Source organism: Electrophorus electricus, chromosome 19, assembly GCF_041902795.1.
Source record: "Electrophorus electricus isolate QZ-2024a chromosome 19, ASM4190279v1, whole genome shotgun sequence".
Lineage (NCBI taxonomy): Eukaryota > Metazoa > Chordata > Actinopteri > Gymnotiformes > Gymnotidae > Electrophorus > Electrophorus electricus.
The window spans coordinates 302,501-330,000 of NC_137515.1; the positions used below are offsets into that span (position 1 = coordinate 302,501).

The 27,500-nt window shown below is 36.9% G+C and overlaps 1 protein-coding gene across 8 annotated transcripts in view; it reads right to left on the reverse strand.

Moving 5' to 3' along the window:
* edil3b (EGF like and discoidin domains 3b) overlaps positions 1-27,500 on the reverse strand; it is a 62,414-nt gene that overhangs the window by 24,384 nt on the left and 10,530 nt on the right. For all 8 annotated transcript variants that reach the window (XM_081702431.1, XM_081702430.1, XM_081702429.1 and 5 more), the window contains one exon: positions 25,593-25,656. The gene's annotated coding sequence lies outside the window, so the exon portion shown is untranslated. The remainder of the gene's footprint in view (positions 1-25,592; positions 25,657-27,500) is intronic.

The window sequence follows — 27,500 nt, forward strand, 5'->3', positions numbered from 1 at the left end:
TACCACTGCTATGCTGATGACACTCAATTATTTCTTTCTTTTCCACCCTCTGACATGCAGTTCTCCAGACGTCTCAGCATGCTTGACTGACATAGCATCATGGATGACAGCCCACCACTTGAAGCTCAACCCCAGTAAAACCGAGCTTCTGTTCATCACAGGTACTCGCAACCCTTACCATGACCTCACTGTTTCCAGTGAGAACTCCCTGGTATCATCATCCAAAGCTGCCCATAGCCTGGGCATAACTTTGGACAACCAGTTGTCATTCTCAACTCATGTTTCTAATCTAACCTGGTCTTGCAGATTACTCCTTTGTAACATATGAAGGATTCGACCCTTTCTCTCGCAGGAAGCTACCCAGGTGCTTGTGCAGTCTCTGGTGATCTCAAAGCTAGGCTACTGCAAATCACTACATGTTAGACTTCCTCTAAAAGCCATCAAACCGCTACAACTTGTCCAGAATGCAGCAGCATGATTGGTCTTCAATCTTCGGAAGTTCACATATCTTACTGCTGTGCTCCCTTCATTGGCTCCCTGTAGCTGCATGCATCAGATTTAAAACATTGATGCTTGCCTACAAAGCCAAAAATGGACCAGCTCCTTCATACATGCGGTCAATGGTCAAAGCCTGATCCGTACCTCAAGTACTTCGAACCTCAAGTATGGCTCAGCTTGAAATACCTTGCTTCAGGTCTCATGGACGACAAGCATCGAGACTATTTTCTGTCCTGGCTCCAAGATGGTGGAATGAACTCCCACTTGTTGTCCGGACAGCAGAGTCCCTTGCAGTCCTCAAACGCAGACTGAAGACCCATCTATTTGCAGAATATTTAAAGGACAACTGATCCCATATTGACTGATTAAATAAGTACTTATTGTAGAGTATTGTTTATGTTGTTTAACAAACTCTAGCACTTATTGTTTATAGCATTTATCATTGTTTAAGATAGACCTTATGTATTTTGTACTTCTAGGTATCAGCATTTATCCCTGTATTCTACAGTATTCTAGTTCATTGGTATGTTTGATTCTAACCTACAGTACTGTACTAGGATATTTTCTATGAGTAAATGACAAAGCACTTTTATAAGTCGCTCTGGATAAGAGCACCTGCTAAATGCCATAAATGTAAATGTAATGTCTAATCTGGGTTTATAAAATTCCTATTCTGGGTTTGATGAGTGCAGATGTGTCCAAAAAACATCTGACACAAGAATGTCTTCCCAGGACGATGGAGAAGTGGCTGGCTGAGATGGAAGGGGCTTGGGTGGGTTGAGGCTCAGCAACAGAATGACACCAGGAATGGATGTACCTCTACAGAAAGAGAGGATAGTTTATTAAGCATGTCCAGATCTATAGTGAGCAAGGATGGACTCTGGCAAATCTAGCTCTGGCAACACAGGATAGAAGGAACTGGATAGAGCCAAAAGGAAATACCAACATGAAGGATCCCTTGAACATCAGCACTCTGTTGCTCTCAGTCAACAAACCTGAATGACAGAAAAGAGTTGAAGTGACAGCATCATAACATCCCAGTTTATCATAACTCTCAATGCCCTTGAACTGCAAGATCTACACCTTATACTGATGAGAGGTATCAAAAGCCTGAAAATACAAATACGTTTTGAGCCTAGCCTTAAATACTGAGAATGTGTCTGAGACTCGACCATTGGCAGGAAAATGTTTCTGTAGTGTAGGAGCCTTATGGAAAAATGCCCTGCCTCTTGTGGTAGATTTCCATATACTACATATTAATAAAGAACCAGCACATTTTGATCCAAGTAAATCTGGAGGGTCATAATGCACCAGGAGTTCACTAAGGTATTGTGGGGCAAGACTGTTCAGTGCCTTGTAGGTCATTAGAAGTATTTTGTCATCAGTACAGAATTTTACTGGGAGCTAATTCAAAGTAGTTAACATAGGAGTAATATGATCAAACTTTTTAGTTCTAGTAAGAACTCTGGCTGTTACATTTTGGACTAATTGGAGCTTGTTTATGCATTTAGCGGTACAAATGCATAAACAAGTGCATGGACTAACTTTTCCACCATGTAATGATAGTATATTCTTAAACTTTGCAATGTTCCTGAGATGGAAAACGTCTGTCCTAAAATATTATTTACATGAACTTCAAACAAGAGATTGGGGCACATAATTACACAGATATTTAGCTGTTAAAGATGGTGTGATTGGGAGACCATCAAAACTACCTATTACATAATCAGAGACCTTATGCCTGGCTGCCTAATATAAGCATTCCTGTTTTGTCAGTATTAAGTGAGGAAAAGTTTCTCAACTTCCACTGTCTGATGTCCTTTACATATTCCCAAATAATACTAAGTTGATATTTGTCCTCTTGTTTGGGTGAGACATATACTTGGTATCATCAGCATAGCATAGACTTTGCTGGATTTTTTGCTTTATGATGCCCTAAATGTTTTCTGTTGGAGAATGGTCTGGACTGCGGGCATTCCAATTTCCATTTTGCCTCCATTTTCCATTTTAAATGTGCTTTGGCCAAGAGAAGATGGTGGTATTTCTGGATTGTGTTGACATATGGCTTCTTCTTTGCATGACACAGCAATAACTTTCATTTGTTTGGCAAACTGTATTCACAAACAATGATCTGTGGAAGTGTTCCTGGACACATGCAATGATTTCCAGTACAGAATCATGAATTTAAATTAATTTTAATTTTCATGAAATGGTAAAATATCTCACTTTGAAAACTGATATGTGTTCTATGTTCTACTGTGAATAAAATATGGGTCTATGGATTCACAAGTCATTGCATTTTGTTTTTATTTACATTTTCCACAGCATGCTAATTGGGGTCGTATTAGCAATGCTGGTTTTTGAATTTTATCTACTGTCACAATGTCTGCTTGGTTCGCCACTGCTTGCTCATCTCTCTGGATATACAAGTCCCACAGGGCCTTTGTCATCTTCTCCACCACACTCTTTGGCTCCACCTTTTTAAACCTGAGGGTATGCAGCTCTTAAGCCTTGTATATTTTTATATATTTTAATATATGATTTCTGCCACTTTCTTGTGTTTCTCAGTGTGTGCTTTCCCTGCCAGTGTTTAGCATCCTGCTTCAAGGTGCTGGATTGTCTCAGAGGCTCCTTTGCATAGTCCGCATCTTGGGTCTTGTCTGGTGTGAGACAACCCTATTTCAATTGATCTAGTGTTTAATTCTTGATCTTTCACTTCCATAATTGTGCTTCTATGTTATTCTTCAGTCCTGCTATCTGTTGGTGGTAGATTCTACGTAGGAGCTTATCCTGCCATGACAACTCCTCTGCTCCCATCTGTCCAAGGCATGCATTGCTTGAAAGTATTCATAGGATTTGTATCTCACCCTGGACAGTGGATCTTATACTTTGTATGCTCCATCCCCTCTCCTTCTGCATGGTGCCCAGCCTTTGGATCTTGCAGACCTAAGGGTTTCATGGGCTGCCACCCATTGTAGCAGACATCTAGGAACCATGACATGTTTCTTAGCAGTTAGAGACAAAGAAGAGCACACAAATTCTACACTTCATTTTTTAAATTTCCCAAAATCTCAGATGTGGTATGGTTGACATTTGCATGAAAAAATGCTGTGAGAGAAGTTTGGTTACTTAACAACTTACTTGGCATGTCCACTACTCCCAGACACAGCCTAATTACTTTTTGCCCAACCCCTTATTGGTAGAATTTTTTTAGGGAATATGTTCTACCTTCCTGGCCTTGTACCATGTGTTGCATTGTCATCAAAGGGTTTATCTCTGCCTCCACATAAACTGACCTGATTTGGTGTTTTCCACTTTTTCCACTAGATGTCACCTGTGGACTTCTTAGGAGTAGGCTTCTTTGATTGTCCTACTGTTCTGAACACAGACATGCTTCCATTGTCAAATATAGTGTTAGTACAAAGCTTTTTGTTCAAACATTTTATTAATAAGATTATATATGTATAGTTTGATGGGTTTTTTCCTCAATAAGAAAGATTCATATTGTTTACAAAAATAATCAACCAAGCGATCACATACCTTAGGTCAGCCCATAAATCTGCTTAAATTAAATTCTGGTTTGACGATTCCATGGTTATGTCTACCATTACTTTCATTTCATTTAAAAAATCCTCTACCATAGAACTTTATTTTTAGCTGGTCTCACACCAAAGTTGTGATCTAGATGTCTAGTACTAACTGGACCAGTGGCGTCAGGGGTTTGGAGGAGTGATTTAATTGTCCTCTGACTACCTCTGTGAAGCACAATGGAGATTACAAGCACCCATCGATTGGCACAGTTGGCCTCTATAAGGGACTCTTATACCCTATATTCCGCCCTCATTTTTCTCTTTATTTTCCTCTTTCAAAAGGACCAAATAGTGCTCAGCAGGTTTGAGTAAAGAGTTGTGAAAGACCTTCTGTTCAGTAAGTGGCCTAATACTGGTGGGATAGAGAGGAGTTATGCCAGCATCCATTAAGAACAGTTTTTCTTATTTAACCCTGTCCTGTTGCTCTATCCAGGGAGTGATCAATAGACCTTGACCAGCACAGGTTATGCCTTGTTCCAATGCTAAGAAAAAGAAAATAAAGTAGCACTCTGTTATAACAGAATTTTATGAACCACCTAAAAAGATATGGTGAGAGGTTCAAATGGGTCTTTGTTATAGAACCCCAAAATGGAAAAGATTACAAAAAAATAAATAAATAAAAAATCTCAGCAGAAAAAAAGCCACCATTTTCTTATTAGAGGCCTTGTTGTTTTTCATTTGGAACCATTTGAAAGTAAGATCATTTAAACTGCTAATTTCAAATAAGAACATGCAATTTTTAATTTTCATTTTTCTTAAAGGTGTAGGTATCCTGTAATGGTATTGGTGTATATTGTTTTAATCTAGCTTTAGGAAGCAGTCTACCTGTTTTCCAACATTATCTTGTCATCATTGTCTTGCTTGTACTTTCCATCTGCTGACAAAGTGAATGCATTAGGCCAGTTCAGAAACAGTTTAGAAAACACTGGTGGCTATGCTCAAGGGTCCTGTGCTATAGGCAGGGATGTACTGATACTGATGACTGAATCCCTGATAATATTTTGCTATCTTTATTCATAACAATATAACTAACATAACTGCTAACAACATAGCTTGGTTGAATAGTGTTGGTTAGAAATAACTTTTCTGTTGCAAATCAATACTGAATCAAGGATTTCTCTTCCTCCAGTGTGAATGTTCCATCTGTATTTCTCAGGCACTTGCTTGTTAGACCTTGTTTTCCTTATGTTGCAGTGACATGCATCTATGTAGTGGAAAAAAATAAGAGATTGTATTTGATATTGAACCAGACACTTTTGACTTGTCTTGCATTGTTTCAAAAATTTTCAACTTGTGCTGTGTTTCAGGTTTGGTACAAACATTAGCATCCTAGCAGAACTTGAATAAAGCATAATTGCAAACAGTGAAAAAGTGCCACACACACTTCAGTAATCTGAATTGTTGAGCTATCTGATTTTAATGTCAAATTGCACACCCTAACACTTATTAACACAATCATTTAAACTTAATATTAAATAAAACAATAGTAAAAATATAATTTGGTAGCTTTTGTTCTAAAGATAAACTAGATTTTTAGTATGAGAAGAAATTAACATTGTGCGTCAGATGTAAAATGAGAACCTTGAGTCTGAGACTGGCATGTTGGCTGCATATGAAAGGAAACTGCAGGTGTGATTTAAATTTGTGATTACAGTACCTGAAGCCTCAGTCAATTTTTGGCCAGACCATTGGAGTCTTGACATGCATCTCTCATATGGCCTCTTTTAAATTATATTACATTAAGTTGCGTGTTGCACTGGAAATGCAGTTAGTTGTCTACGAACAGAAATATTAAAATGAGGTTGGTTGTTGCTTTAATGTAAAAGCTGATTTTTATTTCTTGTCTACAAAATATTTACAAAAATGCTTATTTTTAAGGCTACTTCTCACAAAAAGGCTTAGCTAAGCAGCAGTGACCACAAATTGCTTTTAAGCAGTGACCTCTTGGTCAGTGGACTTAATATGTCACCTAGTTAGCTGTCCCTTTGAGTATTTAACAGCTCAGAGGTTTTTTGAGTTAATGGAGGATGGGTCCTGTTTTCAATTATATTCACTGGCCCTCTGACACAAACCATTTAACCCCTAACCTCCCTCAGGGCAGCCGGACTGCCTACTGCTGAGCCAAATGCTTCAGCCACCTTGTAATCCATCCGCTTTGAATAAGCAAACAACCAAGACCAGCTGGCCACTCACTCTACAGACAAGAAGACTAATCCATTAAAGTCAAAACCAACAGCCTAGTCTTCAAGGCTGATCAAATCCTTGAGGATTTTTAAAGTTTATGATGTCATCACTGTTAACACAGTGTTAACAAATATATCGATTGAAGATTTAACAACAGACATATTAGTTGTTTTTGTTTTAAGTAATGAATGCTAAATATTTATGGGAGCATCATGTCATTTTATGAGGATAAAATTCGTAATGTCTTATATAAACACACAGATGAGCAGCCTACAATATCAAGACCAGTATTACACTGCAACATCTCAGATTTGGTAAGCAGTAGTGATATTGGAATAGATAAGGGATCTTTAGCAGTGGGCTATATTTTAAATGGCATGCTAATACTTTCTTCCATTTTGTACTGTAAAATGCACAGTGTTAGTAATATTCATTTATCTGAAAATTTAGATCTTGTATTTCCATAACTGAGACTAGTTTATTAGCCTATAATTCTCAGGTATGTAGATGGAAAGTTTTGGCTATTTTATTTGGAGAATGTTTACACATCTGAAGTAAAGCTAATTTTTAAAGTCTAAGTGAAGGTATAAGCACAAATTTAGCTAGGATCTTATATTTAGTTTTCATACCTAAAACGATGCAATTATTTCTTTCCCCGAATAAATTTACCTAAGTTGGGAAACTTTGGCCTCTAGAGTATTTTTCTATAGGCTGAAGGGAATATCCACAAAGATCTGACTATAAAAGTAACTCATGATCAAATTATAACTCTATCTCTAACATGCTCTAATTGTATACATTTTATTCTGCAGTGATTGCAATTACTTAACATTTTCTTTAAGTGGGAAGTTGTCCTGGTGACGTTGGTGACACAGAGGGAGCGAGAGATGAGGCTGCTAGAAAGTGCTCTTTATTGTCCATTTGAATACACAGTGTAGAACAAAAAACAAAGAACAAGAATATACTCCGTAAGGCAGCGTGGAGCTCCATCGTATACTCAGTAGTAAGACCACTAATGTGCAGCACTGCCTTCCCGGACTTGTGGGTTTAAATAATGAGGTAGTGAAATGTGAAAGAGGTGAGTATGATTAATATGAAGGTGACTGGGAGCAGGGCAGGTGTGTGCTGTGATCCTGAGCTGAAGTGTGTGTGTTCCTCCTGCTTGATGGCCGGCCATCCATGACAGTCCTTAAGTTTTTCTGTCCTATATTTAAACAAATTAAATAACTACTAAAATACAAGCAGCAAAAAATGATTTGTATAACTTCTGATAAATCTAATGTAAAAAAAAAACTGTCTATTAATAGTATTAACGGGCATTTTTCAACTTTCATTATTATTATTGTTATTTGATTGTCTTATTTGCACACTAACATTAATGTGACATTTACCAGGTAATAAAACCTGCCTTTTTAAATACTTTTCTAAAGACTTGTCACTAGGTCACAAACCTAATTGATCACTTGGATTTTAATGGACTCTCTGTGTGGTCACTTAACCATCTCTTTCTTACCCATATCCCACCACAGACACATAATTCTCTTGCAGGCACATCACTTGACCTGTATTATTTGTCTGCCCTTACTGACATGGGGAAAGCAGATTGTTAGAGTTCCTGAGGTCAGAGTTGGTGTGGACATTTTCAAGATAATACAACTTTCAAGGGCAGTTTCCTTTAAATTACTTTTGATGTTTATTTGATGCATCACTAACTTCATATTAGAAAAACAGAAATTAGATCTTTTTGACAATTTGAATAGCAGAGTTTTTCAGGCTGTGGATCTAAAACTCTGTGTGCGTGCACGCATCTGAAAGACTCAGTGTGTCAGACAGCAATAGTGACAGCCCAACTACCTCTAGTAGGTTATGAATATAGTTGTTAAAGAAAGGCTTTGTTTTGATCTGGTCCCACTGGGATAAAGCACTCTCCATTGTTGACCTTTGGGGTCAGTAGAGGCTCTCCTGTGATCAGAGAGCTAAGGAACAGTTTTTTTTTTCCCCACGGGTTACAAAGCCCATTGTCCTGTGCCTATTGCTCCCGTTAACATTTGGCCCTGTCGGGATGCAGAATTTGGGCACTGGCTTGCAGGCCGTCATCCTGATACATTACGACAAATCCCACGATTGGCTCCCTAGGAAACGTGGATAATAAGGAGCTGCTGAGCTAACTGTGACAGCGTGGGGCAATTTTCTGGCCTGCTGGGTCTGTAAGGAGTTTTCTGGAACACACAACTGGAGCCAAGCAGCTCTCAATGGAGTGTTTGAGAGTATAACAGATGCATGGGGATTGGAGCTAGAAAGTGCGAAGAAAAGAGAGTATTTTGTGTTTGCATCACTCTCATTCTTTCTCAGTGCTCATCTAGTTGTCAGTTGTCATACCATTTTTGTGAGCAGAGCAAAGTCAAATATTGATCAAATATTGCTTGCACTATTGTAAATTAATATACACAGCAGGAGAATTTTTTTTTTTTTACAGCAAGAGAATGGTTCCCGGTTCCCATAGATTTGTCTTACAGCCAGTAAATGAAATGTGATTTGCTTGGCCTTGCTTTAATGCTGTTAAAGTACATTTTACTTCACTGTAATAACCCTGTAGATTATTAAAGAGCTGGAATATGAATTAATTGGTAATACTTTACATTAAGGTTCCTCTAACTTACATTATTTACAGTATTTGGCAGCATTAACAAATCATGAACTTTAGCATTAGTAAGCTGTAAATAATGTAAACAAAATAATTAATATCTGCATGAATAGTCTTCAAACAGACTATGATGAATACCTAGATAGTTGGTAATAAAAAATAAATAGGGTTACTAATTTACAATATTACATTGTGACAAAAGCACACGTCCCCATGTTTAAAAAATGCAAATGGTTTTAAATTTTATAGTTAACATTGCTTATGGTCTATTATTGCTGAAATTCAAGGTTTGCTAATGTTAACTAGTTCCATAATATAATATTAGCTAATAGAACCTTAATGTAAAGTGTAATCAGTGAATCTTATTAAGAATTAAAAGTGATATCAGTCACATGTCGAAGACATAAAGCGTACTGGACTGTTGCTGCAACTTTGGCTGGTTTGGTCAAGTCTCTTGTTCATTTTCAGTGGGAGGAGATGACACAGGTGGAAAAAAGAAGAGCAGATGCTCTTTCATCTGAGCATAGGAGCCAATGTTCTGGGGAGAGCCCATCAGGGCTCAGTCACTGTAATGCTAATACCCTTCAGCCTCAGGGTGCTAGTATAGATCTAGCTCATTAATGGAACACTAATTAACGTGCAAATTTTTTCAACGACCATGAGCCTATGTGTGATGTGAATCTATAATAAAAGAGCTAGCATATTAAGCCCTTTTGCTAAGAGCTTCCCATTTTAAGTCCCAAGACAAAAAAAAAAAAAAACAAAAAATAAACTCATGATAATATGGTTGATCTTATCGGAACATCAAAATGTGAAAAAGACAAACTTAATACAGTTCTCTTGACCACCTTACACCAAACAATGGAGACGACAGGAGCACACCACAACTCTACCAAAACTGTGATGATTTTAATCCGACACTGGAAATCTGTGACAGTGAAATAATTTGAAAAATTGTTTGGTCATTTGCCTTACAGCCAGGATTAGTCTTGCAAATATTGATGTGGACATTGTCAACAACCAATAATCTGCTCTCTCCAGCACCAAACAGGATGTAACAAAGTCTACAAGAACATCTCTGGTTGTTAGAGGAGATGTGAGACCTGGAGGAGATTCCAGGAAAGCATCAGAAGCCATGGTTCTGTCGGACCATGGAAAAGGATGTGTCTTCCGATTTGTACCATGATAGATTGGATAAGGAGAAAAGATGACTGCTGAGGTCAAAAGCTGCTGGATTCTGCTCCATTGTTCAACAGTTTCTCTTCTCGTAAATTTCCAGCAGGTGCATGATGGGAAATAATCCAGTTGCAGTCATGCAAATTGTAACTCTGCAAGTCTTTGCAAAATCCTATGTCTAATGACACATTCTCTTTAGATATGAGAGATTGTCTGACTAGTTCAAGTTCAAGTTCAAAGAGGTTTTATTGTCATTTCAGCTATATACAAGTACACAACAAAAACAAGACAATGTTCCTCCAGGACCATGGTGCAACACAAAAACAACAGTGCAACAGACAACATGCTACACAAGTGCAAACAGTCCAATATAGTGCAAAATGTCATTAAATAAAAAATAAACAATAATAAATACAGGACTATAATAAATATAGTCTTTTAAAAGTATTTTCAAAGACTCCTAGTGTATGGTTAGCCACAAAAGCTTGTAGATTTGGAAGTTATTCTTGAAATAGAAAAAAACATTAAAGATTATGGCAAGAATTTGTATTTTATGTCAGATTTAATGGTAATATTAGAAGAGAGTTCTACCTGCACAAATATAACATTAGAATGTTAGCTATGTTAGCAGTGTTAGCTATGAACCTAGCCAGTTTTGTTTTCCAAAGAGAAATTGTAATAAAATACAAATATTTGTACGAACCAGTCCACAAACTAGAATATCTATTGGTGTCATTACTTTAATTTCACCAATAAACCCCACCTTCAAGTAAAAGCAAGAATTAAGGCTTTTGTTCATTTTCAGGCTTTGCCTATTGTTTATTAAATTTAGAAGTATCACAGTCAAGTCCAGCAGCCTTTAATTGAAGCAAATTATCATTTGTTTAATTCCCAGTGTTGCTGTTTCCCCTAATAAATGCAGACTTGTGGAATGTTTTGCCATTTGGTCCAACTGAAGGGGCATTTTCCCATTGGAAAGTGACATCAATAGATAGCCTCTATGTTTTTAATTGGAGAACAACAATCATTCCTGACAGGAAGCAACATGTTTACCACTTGCAGCAGTGTTGGCAACAGACACATGTATATGACCAATTATCCCTGGTACTATGTAATCCAGATATAGGTATTATAGAGCTATAGCTATCATAGAGCTATTGAGTGATAAATATCAAATGAATATTACATTTGTCACTGAATAGGTCACTGAACTTTGTAAGTAAATTGTTTGTTGTATTTCATACCTGTCTGTCATCCCTTGTATCGGACTATATTAGCCAGTCATATTGAAATCCCATCTACTGAGTGTTCTACATAAGCAGCACTATAAGTTTTCACTTCCTGTTTTCAGATGTGGTGCACTCAGCATAGCATAGGATTTTATTGAGAATTCTGGTGATAAGAGCATGTAAATCGCTTTGAGTGTTATATGAAGATTTCACTTTGAAACTTTAGATGTAAATATTACTAATGTTAACAAATATATGTGGTATTTGTATTTCACCATGTGAGAGTAAATCAATGTAAATTGATTTTACAATTACTTTTTATTGAAATTATAGTGTCATATTAAATTATAAGTGGCTCGTAGCCTGGGCATAACTTTGGACAACCAGTTGTTCTCAACTCAAGTTTCAAATCTAACCCGGTCTTGTAGATTTCTCCTTTGTAACATACGAAGGATTCGTATGTTACTAGCAACACCAGATCAGATTGACTAGCAACATCAGATCCTGGAACCCCCTTTCAGAGTTGTCAGTCTGGACAGTCTTCAACACTCTAATCCTGTTTGATTGGCTCTCAGAGCTTTGAGTGATCTAACAATGCCAGATTGTGGGCCCCCTTTTTATGTTGTCAGTTTGAATGACCCTTGTTTCCGCTAGTAAGGAGTGAGGATCCAACCCTAAGAGGACATCATCACACATTGGAACTGATCACACTGGAACATACACATTCTGTATTTCTTTATTTATTTTCTACACTTTTTATTTTTGCATTGTTGAAATTAACTGTATTTTTGTTGTTGTTGCCCTATAAGTTCAGGTCTCAGTCAAGTAGCTCATTATCTACTTATCGCCTCCTTCCAGAACCAAGATTTGGTCCATTTATAAAATAGTAACAATTTTATTATTGGGGGTCAGCCATGTTATATATATAAAACACGACGAGCCAGTCAGGAGGATGTTTAAAATTTGAAGCAAGCATCTTTTATTCTAGTATATTCTGAGACCATCTTGGATATATTTTAATTGACTTAACACTGTTATTTCTGCATTCTGGGAAGATAACCTGAACATTATCAAAATTGTCTCTTGAAGAGATTCTGCGAAGAGAAGTCTCTTGAGATTCTGGTAGTTTAAAAATGTTATTGATCAATTAACAGAGTAATTCCTATCACAAACTTCAGAATTACATGCTACAATTGAGTAACATGGTTCATGGCTCAAAATTATTTATAGCTCAACAACAGAATCAATCCAACCTATTTTTGCCCTCATCTATCAGAATAAAGTAAATTCTATCACTTATGTGAGTGCACGATCTAGTGTGTACTCCAGTTAAGATGGTACAGACGTAGCAATGAGTTACCTAAATGTGCTGGATGTTGCAAAAACATAGGGGGATGTCTTTTAGTGCTATGTTGCAGGAGGAGCTGTCACGTGTTCTGATGAGTCAGCCTTGCTGAAGAAGAGGGTGGAAAAGGAAGCAAGGAAAAAATGAATGCTTTCCACCTGAAGAGAAAGGGATCACTTCTCCCCACAACACAAAACTTGCCACACCACCATACAAGGTAAGCACTGATAATCCAAACCCCATGGAAGTGAAGTGTTTTTGTAGAACCTTTCATGAAAAAAGTTACATTACACTACACTCAGATTCTCAGTGAGAAAAATGACTTTGAGCAGATGTCCAACGCAAAGCAAAGCTTAACGATCAGACTCCTTTAAAGGAGGAGACCTATTCACCCAAAGACACAGAAGCAATAAGAAAACACCTTCATGATCTGCAGCATTTGGGACTGATCACAGAAACAGTACTTTCTCCTCTCTCATTATTATGGTACAGAAAAAAAATGGTATTGTGATGCAATAAATAGATTAATTTCAGAGTGTGAAAGATTCCTATGCCTTACTCAATCTAGAAGAATCATTCTCAGCCTTAAATGATGAAGTGCATGAGAGATTGAAATTTGAAAGAAGCCATAGTTTTCCTTGATGACATCATGTTTTCAAAAACTGGAACCTGCATTTCATTTGTTTTAAAGCATTTCAACAAATATGGCCTAAAGTAATCACACGAGAAGCGTAGCATTTTTTCAGTTCACTACTTGGGACATGAGATTCCCAAAATGGAGTTGAAACCAACCCTGAAAAGCTAAACATCTGGCCAAAGCCTAGAAATCTGAGTACTTTGGTTGTTTCTTGGCTATTCTGGATATCAGAGGAGATTAATTAAAGAATATTCCAAAATTATTACTCCTCTGACAAATCTCACTTTTGGATATCTTCTGTTGCACGAGGGAGCCAAACCACAGAATCCCACTGGGAAATACTTTGACCCTAAAGAACTGTGTGCTGGTCATCTGCTTGCAAAATAGCTTTATTAAGCACTGTCGAGAAATTTACTTCTGCACCTTGGGTTTGCTGAGCCAAAGAAACTTCTATCACTATGTTCCATAGAACATACCATAGAGCTATTCAGTGATAAATGTCATAATGAATATTACATTTGAGAATATCCCAGGTCCAGTTAAAACCTAATTGTATCTCCCTATAAAATAGTCACTGAGTGTCATAAGCAAATAATATTTTTTTGTATTTCATGTGTCTCTTGTACAGACAGATAAGTTGTGCAGACATCCTAGTATGCTGTGTGAGTGAAGGTTGCACTGCTGCACTGAGCAAACTACAGCAGAAAACAGTGGAAGTAGAAACTCATAGCACTACTTATCGTCTACTTAATATGTGGGACTTAAACATGACTGGCTAATATGCCTTGATGCATAGCAGTGCTATGAGCCTTCGCTCACTCAGCGTACTAGAGGATCTGCAGTTCCTTAAAGTCTTAAATTCATTTATTTGAGAAGTCTTTAATTTGTCTTAAATATCTTAAATCCATCTTTCAAAATTGTGGTTTTGCAAATGTGCATTGCATTTCGTAATCTAGATTTCATATACAAGTTAGCTTGATGTTTTAATGGCTGAATGAGCTCAGTGGAACCAATGGCAATATTTTTTTTCCAAGGCATACTAGTTTTAGGCATGTATATTACTTGCTTTTAGCTGATGGGACTGTTAAAATTGTAGGCATAGGAAAGTGTAAATTTAATAAAAACTGGTTAGACTTTTGTGCTGTGGTTAAAGTCAGTAATAAGTACAAAGTGCAAGCGGTAATTCGATAAGGCTGTGGAATCGCATATGAAGTTCGCAATGCAAAAAGTGCTTGCAAAAACCAGCAAACAGCCCGTACTATCAATTCCACCTCAGTTCCAAAGAGCCCTATTCTATCTCAGGTAGAAACATTAAACTTTTGTGGAAAAGTGGACATATCAAGTAACTTTCGGTTGATTTATCCTGCAGTATAGGTGAGTTCTATCCAGCTTCATTGAAACTTTTGAGAAAAAATCTCAGAGCTTGCTTAATATACAATATAATTAACATCATTATGCTGCTGTAATTGTAATTGTGTCTTTAACATATTGTAACAAATAGAATATGTAATGCTCCTGCATTGGAGACTAAAGTAAATCCATGAAGTCTATCATGGCAGTCCAGTCTGTTGGCAGAAAGTTTTTTTTTTTTCCTTTTTAAATGCAAATAATTTAACCTAACATGTAAAATAGTGCAACTTCCCACATCACAACTTTAATCGAGATAAATATCTATCATAATGGACCATTGAGCACATATAATCAGGATCAATTATTTTAAGTAGTGCTGCATTAGACCTAACACAAATCATAATGTGGCAGTACTTACTGAAGCAGGTCAGGTTGGGTCTTTCTAAACCTTATTAGAGACACCTGCCCTTTCATGACTGGAGGTTCTCTGTATGGAAATTAGACACATGACCCTTGAGTACAGCAAAAAAAATCAGGTGAGCAAGTTTTGTATCAGTTTCAGTGCAAATTAATATTATTATGGGAAAATCAAGTGATTTAAATTATTTTGAATTGGATGTGATTATCTGTGCTAGACTAGCCAAGGACAGTATTTCAAAAACTGCCAACATTGAGAGGTTTTCTTGTGCAGTGGTGTTGAAGGTATACCGAGGATGGTGATTGAGGAAAAACATCCAGCCAATGGGGATCTTATGTACATAAACAATCCATAAATGAAAGAGGTCAAAGGAGGATGTTAAGAATCTTTCTGATGGTGCACAGTCAAGCAAATTACAGCTGAATACAATGCTGGTGCTCCAACTAACATATCCAAACACACAATTTCCTTAGCACAGATGGGTAATAATTGCACATGACCAGTTTGAGTGCCATTGCTGAGTAAGGGAAACAGAACTCCAGTTGGCAAAAGAGTGCAAAAATGGATCAATGACCAGTATTCTATAATTTTACAATTTATAGTTTTATGGCTTTTTATCCAAAGCGACTTACAATTCTGACTGAAAACAACTTGAGCAGTTGAGGGTTAAGGGTCCCGCTCAGGTGATAAGCAGGTGCTTGATGTTTTTGTCTATAGACTGTAGGAGATTAGGGGAGGATCCTTAAAACTGGATGCTGTCTCTGCATCATCATGGAAAATTCTGAAGTGTTAATTATATTAGCCTCTGTTTTATTTGTAAGATAAGTCAGCATCAAATGAATTCTTGCTGTCTTAACAGTAGATGGTTTATAGGTCAGTGCAGCTTCTCTCTGAACAGGTAAAACACAAGCAAAGTCATTATCTATGAGTTCCTTAGGAAACCCACAGTTCTGAAAATATTCATACATTTACATACTTTTTTTTTCATTATCACCGCAAATTCACTTAGACATATATAGTTATAAATAAACATGTAGTCCGGGCTTTACCCTAATGAGAGGTAAGAAAGACAAGCTACTTCATTTTTTTAGGCAAACTGCACTCTTACTGTAGCCAAGATACAACACAAGACTTAAAGATGGACTTCAGAAACAATGTTTTGTGCCGTAAGACACAAAGTAAGTATTTAGACTCGCCAAACACTCAGTAGCAGAGATTCCAGTGTCCTACTGCTCAACACTCATTTGCTGTAGAAAAAAAGTAAATACATATGTGAGTTTTATTTGCTATTTTTTACTGTAAAAAAAAAAGTCTGCTTTCCAAAATTAAACATCCTGGACAAATAGTCAGTGTCATGGTAGACCGGTCCCCTACCAGGAGAGACACGCCTCCTCCAGACCAGGACCGTACCACTTGCCTCCCCCGCTCGCAATCACCTGTCATCTGACAGGAGACACCTGTGGGTCATTTAACACTGCACCCTATTTATACTCCTACAGGTTCAGAGGGACAGTGCTGCATATTAGTGGAGAAGACCATGATCATCTGTAGGTGCAATGCTGCTCTGGTCCTGGAGAGTATCTAGACCAGTCACTGCTTCTTTAATGGATCAAATGGAAAATAAAGAACATATTAGTTCAACTTGAACCTTCCTGCAGTGAAGGGATGGTACAAAGCCCAATGTGAACCCCTGGTGAGGGTCATGGCTGTGACCCTGGATGAAGGGTGGAAGTGTGAGGGACATGTGGAAAGTGTCGCATACAAGGTATGCTTCCTGTAGGTGAAAGCAGTGTGACAGAGACTGTCGCTCCCTGAAGGAGATGGTGGTGTGATGGAGACTGTAACTCAGGAAGGTGTTCTGGCTGTGAAGCCTAAGAGCTAGCACTTTGGTGTGGTGATTGGGGCTTGTGTTTACCACATGTTGGACCTGGGTTTGAGACCTGGATATGCTTTTAACCTTTGTCATACTACTTATTAGAGAAACATTCACAATAATTCAAATAATTCAGTGTGGATGGCCAACTGTAAAGTCTATAAACATCTATAAATCTTGGTCAGAAAGGGAAAAATATATCTGCACACTTTCTGTAAGTTGAGAGAAATGATGAGAAGTGTTTGGCTAACCACTAGCCTGCAGCATGCAGATGCTACTTTTCTATTGTCAACTGTATTTGTATTTGCACTGCAGAGTTATATTTTGGAATCCAAATTCTAATTTAATATCACACATTTTTTGGGTGTGGGGCAGTTTGTACATATCTTAAGTTTAGTAACTTATTTATTTATGAATAATATAGCTTATAGCAAAATGTACTTAGAATATTTCTATTAGGCATGGTTTTAAGACACATTCAAATTCAGTGTAAAAAGTATAATAAGGTCCACCTGTTTTAGTTTGGGGGATGAAACAAAGTAAATATTGCTACCCCGTGCTATTAAATGAGATCCAATGGAGAAATTCACTATAGGAGTAGACTTTTTACTAAGTACTTTAAGTAACAGTTTAATAGTCTACTTGTACTTGAGCAATTATTAGTATAAACTAACGATACTTGTACACTTTTTTTACACAACTGTACTCACCTCTGCTTTTACCTCACGAAAGTGCCACTCTATCCTGCTAGAGAGCTGCAGGTCTTTAATGAACTAGCAACATTGCCACCTGAGTTTGAAAGAAGGCTAGGTGTGTATGTTCCCAATTCAGCAATTTCCACAGTAAGGTGTTTTGAAAGTATTCTGCAAAATTAAACTGGCCTTTTTGGCTATTATTTTGGAAATGAAACAAGAAGCTGTTCAAATTTGGCAGGAAATAAAATTGCACAAACTTTCCATGGGAAAAATTCACTTGAACATTCATGCCTTTTGATGGAAATTCTCAAACATATCCACTTTAATGGATGAGCTGTGGAAAAAGCAGTGATCACTCAGTGTTCCTAGAGAAAGGAAGTGTCACCACCATTGTGACAAAGGGTTAGGTTTAAAAAGGCTGTTCTGGAGCCAGGTGCCACCTGAGGCTAGCTTGTTTCTCTGTCCTGCTTTCCCTTAGCAATTAGGTCTGAAGAGCTGCCATGCCAGCTATTGTGGAGCTGCACTTAAAGTGACTGTGCATGGGCTGTAGGAGGCTGTCCTCCTGATTCGTAGTGTAGGCAGTGGGGTGGGCTGTGCCCACCCTCTATACTCTACCTGCTTCCTCCCACTCTCAAACACGAAACATGATGGTGGAAGGTGCTCGGGGCAGCTTCCACATCCTGTGCTAGCCAAATCAAGAACAAGTTAGAAGTGATGAGGTTTTAGTTTTAAATTTTATTTCATATTATATACCTGTTCCTACAAGCCAGAAAAGGTGACTGTTACTTTTGCCAGCTGCAAAAATGTACTCTTTTGTAATTTGTAATGTAATTCTTATTTCTGAATTAGAACACAGGTGATGTAGTGTGTCTGCAGCCTAAACCTGCACACAGCCTATTATAGTTAAAATATTATTTAAAATATAAACACATTCATTTTTAAATTTATTTTTCCTCTTTAAATTGTTATTGTGGTGACCACTGTCAGCCAGAGGAGGATGGCCCCTCCTTTGAGTCTTTGTTCCTCTCAAGTTTTCTTCCTCATCGTCTAGGGAGTTTTTCCTTGCCACTGTCGCCCTTGTCTTGCTCCCTGGGGGCTTGGACTTGAACATTTGTAAAGCTGCTTTGTGACATCTGTTGTAAAAAGCGCTATACAAATAAATTTTTGAATACAGTAGGTATAATGGATATATCATTAAAAGATTTCAGAAATAGTCACTCTTTTAATCCACATTCTGTTGTATGGGTAAATGAGAAGCTCAAGTGTTTGTGTAAAACAAATATATATGAGAGAGAGTATAGACTATACAGGCAATGGCAATATTCACATACATTGAATGAGATTTTGAAAACTGCACATGTTCTGAACTGTAAAATCATAAACTAGCTACTTTCTTTGTTCCTGCTTAACCTCCTAACTCTAAAGTATTCCTGAACTGTGACCAGTCACTTTTGTATGACTGCATGGGGTGGTGAATACTTGTTTGACAAGGTTATGCGAAGCTCATTATTCCAAGCTCAGGTTGGGGTCTAGGTCTGCAGGAGACCCTAGCCCCATTTTTTTAAGAAGATCTAACTGTTGCTAAGCAGATTGCCAGCCATGGACAGTCAAGAATCATAGAAGGTTTGTATTATGTATAAATTATATTATGAAAATGAGACATATCCTAACTAAACTGTTGCTCACTTTTTTTTTTTTTGCTTGCTTTTTTTTTTTTTTTTTTTAATGAGACATGTTGATATGATCCAGTAGATTCACACCAGCATGAAGAACTTATTTTCTTATATATTTCTAGATATATTTATCATCAATGCTACACATACAACATTCATTCATGTTTCTTGTAGCATATTCTTTACACATCTGCTGTATAGTAGAGATTTATGTTGTTTAGAATAAATATTTTTAAAAATGCATTTCAATTGAACAATTGGGCATTTTCAGAAAATGTTAAAAACTTGAAAAATGAAATTGATATTCTATATTAGAGTAAAATGTAGTGTATGTGTGCAATACATCTACCCCCAGGGGTCAAGCATATCTGGTTAACCTGTCATCTCACAAAGGCCACCTCACAAAGGAGGGCAGAGAAATGATTTTGTCATTTCCATGGTAACCAGCAACTGGACACCAATCAGACTTGAGTGAGGGAAAAGATGTATTCAAAGTGCCACATAAATCCTAACTTGCAATAACTATCTGTGGGAATTAGATATATGGGCTTACAGTATTGAAACAAAGGATGACAAGAAAAGGTAAACAGCATATATACAACTTAGATGTAAACTTGAACGTTAGAATTTTGTCAGGTTTTTTTGGCATGATTTTTATATTTGCACATAAATGTATAAATAAATGTTAGAATGATAGCTCATGACATTTGCCTTTTTCTTTTTTGAAGGATTGATTATTTTGAATGATTGAAAATTTTTATCAATAGCTGTTGCTAATGATTTGATGTTGGGAATTATGATGCTAATATGACCTGAAAGGTGGAAAGCGGTCAAACTGGACTTGAGAGAATGGTTCCCTAATATTATTTTCATTTAAATATTTAAAAACTTCATGAACTTCAGCATTAATAAGCCAAAAGCAACATTAACAAAGTGGGTCACTGTCCTTCTGCTTGCATTTGCATTTACATTGTCAAGAACATGTTACAAAAGCACTTTGTTATCTAAACATAAAATGCATCCTAGCCAGTGCAGTAGGTTAGAGTTCAAAATGCCATTGAACTAGAATATTGCTGAAATATAGGAATCAATGCTGATACCTAGAAGTGCAAAATAAGCATAAGCCCTATTCAGGCAACGATAAGTGCAATAACAAACAATACCTTACATTTAAGTACTAGAGTTTGTTACTCAACATAGGTGCAGGATCAGTGGTCATTTCAAATATTTCACAAATAGATGGGTCTTCTGTCTGTGTATGAAGACTGCAAGGGACTCCGCTGGCTGTCCAGACAGTTAATTCCACCATCTGGGAGCCAGGACAGAGAATAGTCTCAATGCTTGTCTTGCATGAAACTTGAAGCATGGTATTTCAAGCTGAGCTGTACTTGAGGTTCAAATGAGCAATGTGCTTTCCTGCAGGCCACCAGATTCATCTTGATGTTACCGACTGTTCACAGTGCCATCACGGCAGATTCTGAGGTTTGCCAAAAAGCAAACCTGTCAGGTTCATTTTGTCCTTGGAGTATTTTCTAAATCATATGAAACCAAGAAGAATTTTTATAAGAATTCATTTTTATATCTAGGCAATAACATTTCACTTGGACCTCAAAATATAATCAATGACATTAGAATTGATAGAGTAGTGGTATTTGAGTAGGGGAAGATGACAACTTGTTTTGAAGGAAATAATTTCTATTTCACACTCCACTTGGTTGCTGATTTGAGATTGTGAGTTAGCATAACAAAGCCCCAGAGCCTGTGAACTTGGGAAACCTTTTGCCCATGGCACTGTGGAGATGAATAGACCTTGGGCCTGCCTGTAGAGCCCCTCCTGCACTCCCCTGTTCGTGGCTAAATTGTTAATCAGGGTAATTTAATATAGTTTTCAATATGCCTCATCCCTCTTTGGGAGGGCATTCACAACTTCTCTCTCCATTCCAAAAAAAAAAAAAGGTTCTTTATTCATACGGGGCGAGACAGGCAGCTGCAGTCTAGCCTCCTTGACTGAAGAGAGCAAGTATCAAGCATTGGTGCTAGACAACAGAGGAGGCAGGGGGTTTTGAATGTGGAAATCTCTTAGCCTCATCTGACTCGGGAGAATAACAGAAGACCCATGCTTTGGTTGGCACCCAGAATGACAATAGACCGTCTCCAAACTGTTTTGCAGACCCCCAGACTCTTTGTTAAACTTGTTCCATGGAAATAAATCTTGTTTTTTGTCAGTAGTTATCAACTTTCTTTAGTAGATTAGACAGTAATAGTTTTTTTGTTTTTTTTTTTTATAAGGGAGTAATATATATTTATATATAATGTACAATACACATTGATTAAGACTTTGTGAAGTATGACCACACATACGGGGAGCAGACATTTCAACTTTCTGAATTATATTTTTGCACTCAGAGCCTTACCTAAACATTGTGTAATGCATCTCAATAGAAACTGTAAGGAGATCCATGCCATAAACACAGGGGTAACACACACACAGAAGACTAACAGCACTGTCATTATCACACAAAGCAGACCAAAAAAACATGCAAGTTGTGATGGCTAATCTAGTTATAATTTTTTTCTCTTTTATATTGTTTAAGGATTTGAAACTTCTGACAAGAGGAAATGGCTGTATTTTTTCAGTGATTCTATTGTTTAAGGATATAATTCATGTCATGTGTAAAATGAAGACTTTATAATATTTGGAAATGTATTAAAATGTTAAGTTTTTATGGCATTTCCTAAAACATTTAAACAAAAACAATGCAACAGTATAGTGACACGATCAGTATAGCCAGGATTTAAAAATGGCATCAAAAATGTAGCACAATGATTATTTATGAATAAATGTTGAACAAACATTTAAAAAATGAACATGAGATTATTTATTTATTTATTTATTTATTTATTTATATTTATATAGTAAGCGAGAGAGAGAGAGAGAGATTCAAAATTGTAAAAATGTGCTAAAGTGCAACAGAGTTTCCAGAGAAACAGAACCTTTCCAACAAAGTACCTTCATCAGCTGTGCAAGCAAAGTGCTTCTCTGTCTTAAGGGTAATCTGTCTATTGAAATCTCAAAGGACCTCTGCCCAAAATGTTCCATTTCTCTAGACACTCTGTACTTAACTACAATTTTGAATATCTCTACATCTCTTACTACAGTAAATTACTCACCTAGAATCTTCTTATATTTATATATAACTAATTCATTTTAAAAATGCATCATAACATGCTGTCAATCTGACAGCACTAATTGTTCATGGGCTTAGATGCTTTAAAGATATCATACACTTCCCTATTAAGGGCAGGTTGGTGGCAGCCTTGTGCCAGACCAGACTTGAATGTAAAAATTAATACTTGCTCACAGCCACCTCATGTCTTTAATCAAAGGCTCTGAGGCAAGACTGCAGCAATGAAAATGAAGTGGAGGCATAAAATGCTTCCCTTGTTATGATAATCAGTATGTCTCTACGTTTGTCTGCTGGACATCGGAAACAGCTTGCCATCATTACTGGAGGTGGGTCTGTATACTCTGAGTGACAGACCACATTCTTTTTATGAAACACACAGCTGGTAAGTTTACATACCCATGTATCTATGCTTAAGAATGGTTATGTATTGGGTCATGTATTGTGATAATTTTACAACATATTATGATAATGCTAATTAGCATGTTGTTTCTATAATTCTCAAGTTCTATTTCTCTACAAGTTCACCATTTTATATATAAATGTTTTTAAATATATTTACTTGCTTTGAATGTTAACTAGAATATGAGAAATCTAAAGCAACTTGAGTTTCACTGCAATGTATACAAATCTTCTAAATAATGCTTGCATTTATGTAGATTTACTGTTGCAAAAGTTTATTTAGAAATGTCCAGTAACACATTAGAAGTGGCAGTATAATATGAACCAGTAACTTAATATCAAGTACATGATAATACATGCATAGGCCTTTTATATTTATTTCTATCATTTACCTTTGATTATGATACTGTAGTTTCCAGCATATGAAACAGCACAGTGTTGTATTATTGCAACATTTCTTCTACAATTCTTGTTAATTTTGGATGGTGCATCTTTTCTGTGAGAGATAGATGAGGACAAAAAGTCTTTGATTTCTCACTATCAAATGATTCAGTTTATTTGGAGCATTGTATCTCAGTCTATCTGTAGTGTTATAAACACTAAAACCACTCAGATTTACATTAAGCAGCTGGTACTTCCATCAGTCCCTTTAAGGTATTTCTTATCTAATAGCTCCACGTATAGTGTGAATTAAAATGTAAATTCAGTTCTGAGTCCTAATCTAATAAGGTTCCCCTGAAAGGATCAGAGTAAACTATTAACATGAGGAGTGCTTCCCACTGAGCAAGACATACCATAATGCACAAACTGAACAGCCCGGTTCCCTCTCCACTGATTCTCAGGTATGTATAATGCTTAAATTCAAAGTTTAATAAAGTCACGGATGCCACAGAAGTTAGGAAAGCAGCCAGTAGCTACTACATGTTACTAAAGCTGCATGTTAACCAGGTGTGTCATTGGGCCCATGGTTATTAATAGTGTGGGGTTTTTTTTTCCTTTTTCACATCAGAACACTCAAATCATAAACATAAAAATGGGGAGTCCACTGCTCTTTCAAAAATGTCTATCATTCAGTGGTTTAGATGTAAACAAAGTATTTAAGGGTGTTTTGGTGTGAAATGTGCCTTTCTAGAGAAATGTACAGAGTCAGAATTGTTTGCAGGTGTAGTTGCCTACTAGCAATCAGAGGCTGTCATGTCTACACTGCAAATATGGCCATTTTATCTCTTATCCAAAATTACATGTGTGCTAATATGTCATACTAATAATGGATACTTGTCCTTACACTGCCCTGCATGTACCTCTCCGCCCTGCACACATTTTGAGTAGTTTGGGTAGGCAGGGGTCGCACACAGTCAACAAAATTCATACATGAGTATTCTTTTGAGGAGCTGCAACAGATCACAATTGTACGTTGCTTAATTGTTTAGAATGGTGGTAAATTGTGCTGTATCAGGTTGCAAAAATAAATGCAGAAAATACAGCATGGTGCCTTTTTTTCAGTTGCCTTTTCAAGTACCAGAAATCTTAAAGTTGTGGTTAATTATTTTGAAGCTACACATAAATACCCAAGTCAAACAGCATACAGACCTCCCCTCAAAGTTCTCTGCATATTCTGCCATTTTCTAAAATAGTTAGCAAGAATACTGTGAAAAATAAACTATAAAGACTATAGTAATATTTTCTTATGCACATTAATCTCAGTTGAGAATGCAGATTTGAGTGGATACATGGAGGTAATCAGTGAATAATAGTTTCTCCTAAAAACATATTTTACACCAATACCTTATAAACAAACAATAGCAAAACAGGCTCAGGCATCAAGCAAGATATTCATAACCTTTTTGTGTAAGAACGTGATGTAGCATTTAGGGCCGTTAATCACTTCAGACATCAAGTTCCTATTACTACAATTGTGAACAATTCTGGCTCAGTAAATGTCTTTAGAAAGGTGCATTTCACAACAAAACACTCTTTAATGACTTTGCTTACATCTACACCATTGAAAGATGAATAACTTTTGCAAAAAGTCAGTTAAGTTCCCCTCCACTGCAACAAATTATGATGGATCATATGTTCTAGAACAGAAAATGCTAAACTTGTAGACAGATACCATTTGCATATTAATTACTAGTATGTTAGGTCAGAAAGGTTTTTTGTTCACTGGTCTGGTTTTAATCTTTATACTTATAGGGTCATTGCTGTCTGCAGGTTAGTGCTTCATATCTTCTGGTAATATCAAGTTGAAATAGTTGTATTAAAAAGAGTAAGATATCTTCTGGATCACATAAATATATGAAAATATTGGTTAGATTAGGGTTGCAACAAAGAGTACAACACACTTGCTGTAGAGTAATCAAATCAAATACAAAAAAACCCTCTTTAGGTTAATCAGCAGTCAGGTCTACATCTATAACCAGTTTCCTTGGGTAAAACTGTAAGGTCACTTACATAAACCTCAGACGATTTAGCAACTTGGTGAGAAATATTATTGATGCTAATGTGAATAATGACTTTCAAACAATTTTAAAAATCTGCTGATTCTACACTAATGAGTGTCATGAGCACATACAAAGACAAACAGAAAGGAAAGATCCTTATTGATACACTACAACTGAATCCTTGAGGATTTTAATCACAGAATTTTAAGAAAATAAAAGTTAAATATGAGCATAGGAGAATGTTTCTCATACCAGTTAACACTTCAGTCCCTCTGGGATTCCAAGAGATTATCCATTTTGTCTCATCCTGCCTTTCCTGAAAATAGAAATAAGACTTTAGGGTCATTGTTAACATATAAAGTATAATACTCTAGTATGCAGAAACAACAACAAAATATGTAGCTAGAAAAGGTGTCAATGTATCTTTGTAACAGCCCGAGTGCAGAAGCAAGACGCACAAAGACAGACGTTTATTGAAAGACGGTGACACTCACTCATAACGTGAACACGGGCACTGACAATGTGAAAAAGGACACAAACAAAGAGAACACGAACAGAGGCAAGGACCGACAGCAGTGCACACACCACCAGGGTTTTACATACGCAAACACAGAACACTAACTAGGTGCAGGTGTGTGCAGACATGTAGGTGTGGTTACAATAAAGACAAATAAGAAACTCCCACTGCACGCGGCGGGCCGTACCACGTGACCAGCGAGAGTGGCGCGCTCCGTGACAATGTTATATGTAATTCCATCTGATTTTGTGTGCATTTTTTTTTTAACCAAATAGACTTCCTTCCCCTCAGATGGGCTCTATTGTTCTCAACTGTACACCCGATCCAAACACCCTTCTGTGAATGTGAAGTTAATGTGATGTATCCATTTTTCTTATGCTTATTGACTTATTGTTTCTCAAGGATAGTGTCATGGATGAAAAGCTTAAATACCTTTTTTTTGTCAGCATGGTTTTCTCCTTTTCTCTCCTCAAACACTAACTAAAGTGTTTAAGAAATACTGAACAATATTTGCATCCTTTTGTCCTCCATAATTCGGCATATGATATACAGCTCCAGTGCACTGTATGAGACCCCAGTATCTCCCAAGAGGCATCTGATTATATGTCTTTCTCTTCATTGTGTTTTGCTGGAGTTATATCTTTCATAACAGCACTGAGGGTTACTAAGTCTGGCTGCATTCAGTCCAGCTCAAATGTGTGAGAGCAAGAGTGGGATCATTTCTACTTTTACTGCAAATGTAAAAAAAAAAATAGAAAGAAAAGAGAATTATGTAAGCTGAGGGCAGAAGGGGCAAAGTGTATTATATAAAAGTAATTTGAGAATTTACCATATTTTGTTTACACTAATGTAAAAAACAAACATTTCCTTACACCCTATTGAATCAACCTTTGACAAAAATGACATGTTGTGCTCCACAAGTTGTATGATATCTGCCAAATCACAATCAGTGCCATATCCAGCCAGGACCAGAATATTGGTGAAGTGGATGGCTTTTTACCCATCAATATTCCCTTCCATCTCCATCACCTATTGTGATTAAGATACACAAGATTAGAGGTACAGTAAATTCAAGATCAGTTCCTTTCAGTATTCAATACAATACAAACCTGCTACTTTTAGCTACTTCCACACCTTTTGGTCTTGGAAAGTTACATATGACATGAGATACCATCTATATTTTACTGTATTGTCCTGGTTCCCCCAGAGAAAGAATAGAAGGATAGGGTCATATCCAAGGAGCTTATAGCTCATTATGCTGCAGCCTACCTTAGTGTTAAGCAAACCACCATATATGCAACTTAGCTCTTACTCTGTTCAGAGTTCTGCCAAGCTTGGATAGACTCGTCGTGAGGTATTATGGTACCAATGAAACTCAAAAGACCTCTAACAATAGAGCTAATCATGACTCTTCCACAGCTAGCATGCATGTCCCTTTTTCTTAACACTGTCCTGATTCCTACACTTCTTCCAGCGTCTATTGGCAGCACATGCCACTGAATAGCCTCCCCATTTCACTGACTGGAAGGTCTTCCCTCACACATTCCTTGGTGAATAATGCTGCAAGCTCTGTCAGGTGAGAAGGTACTTAAGAATAATCCTTACTAGAGTTACTGGAAGGCAACTGAAATTTCTTCTGCGAA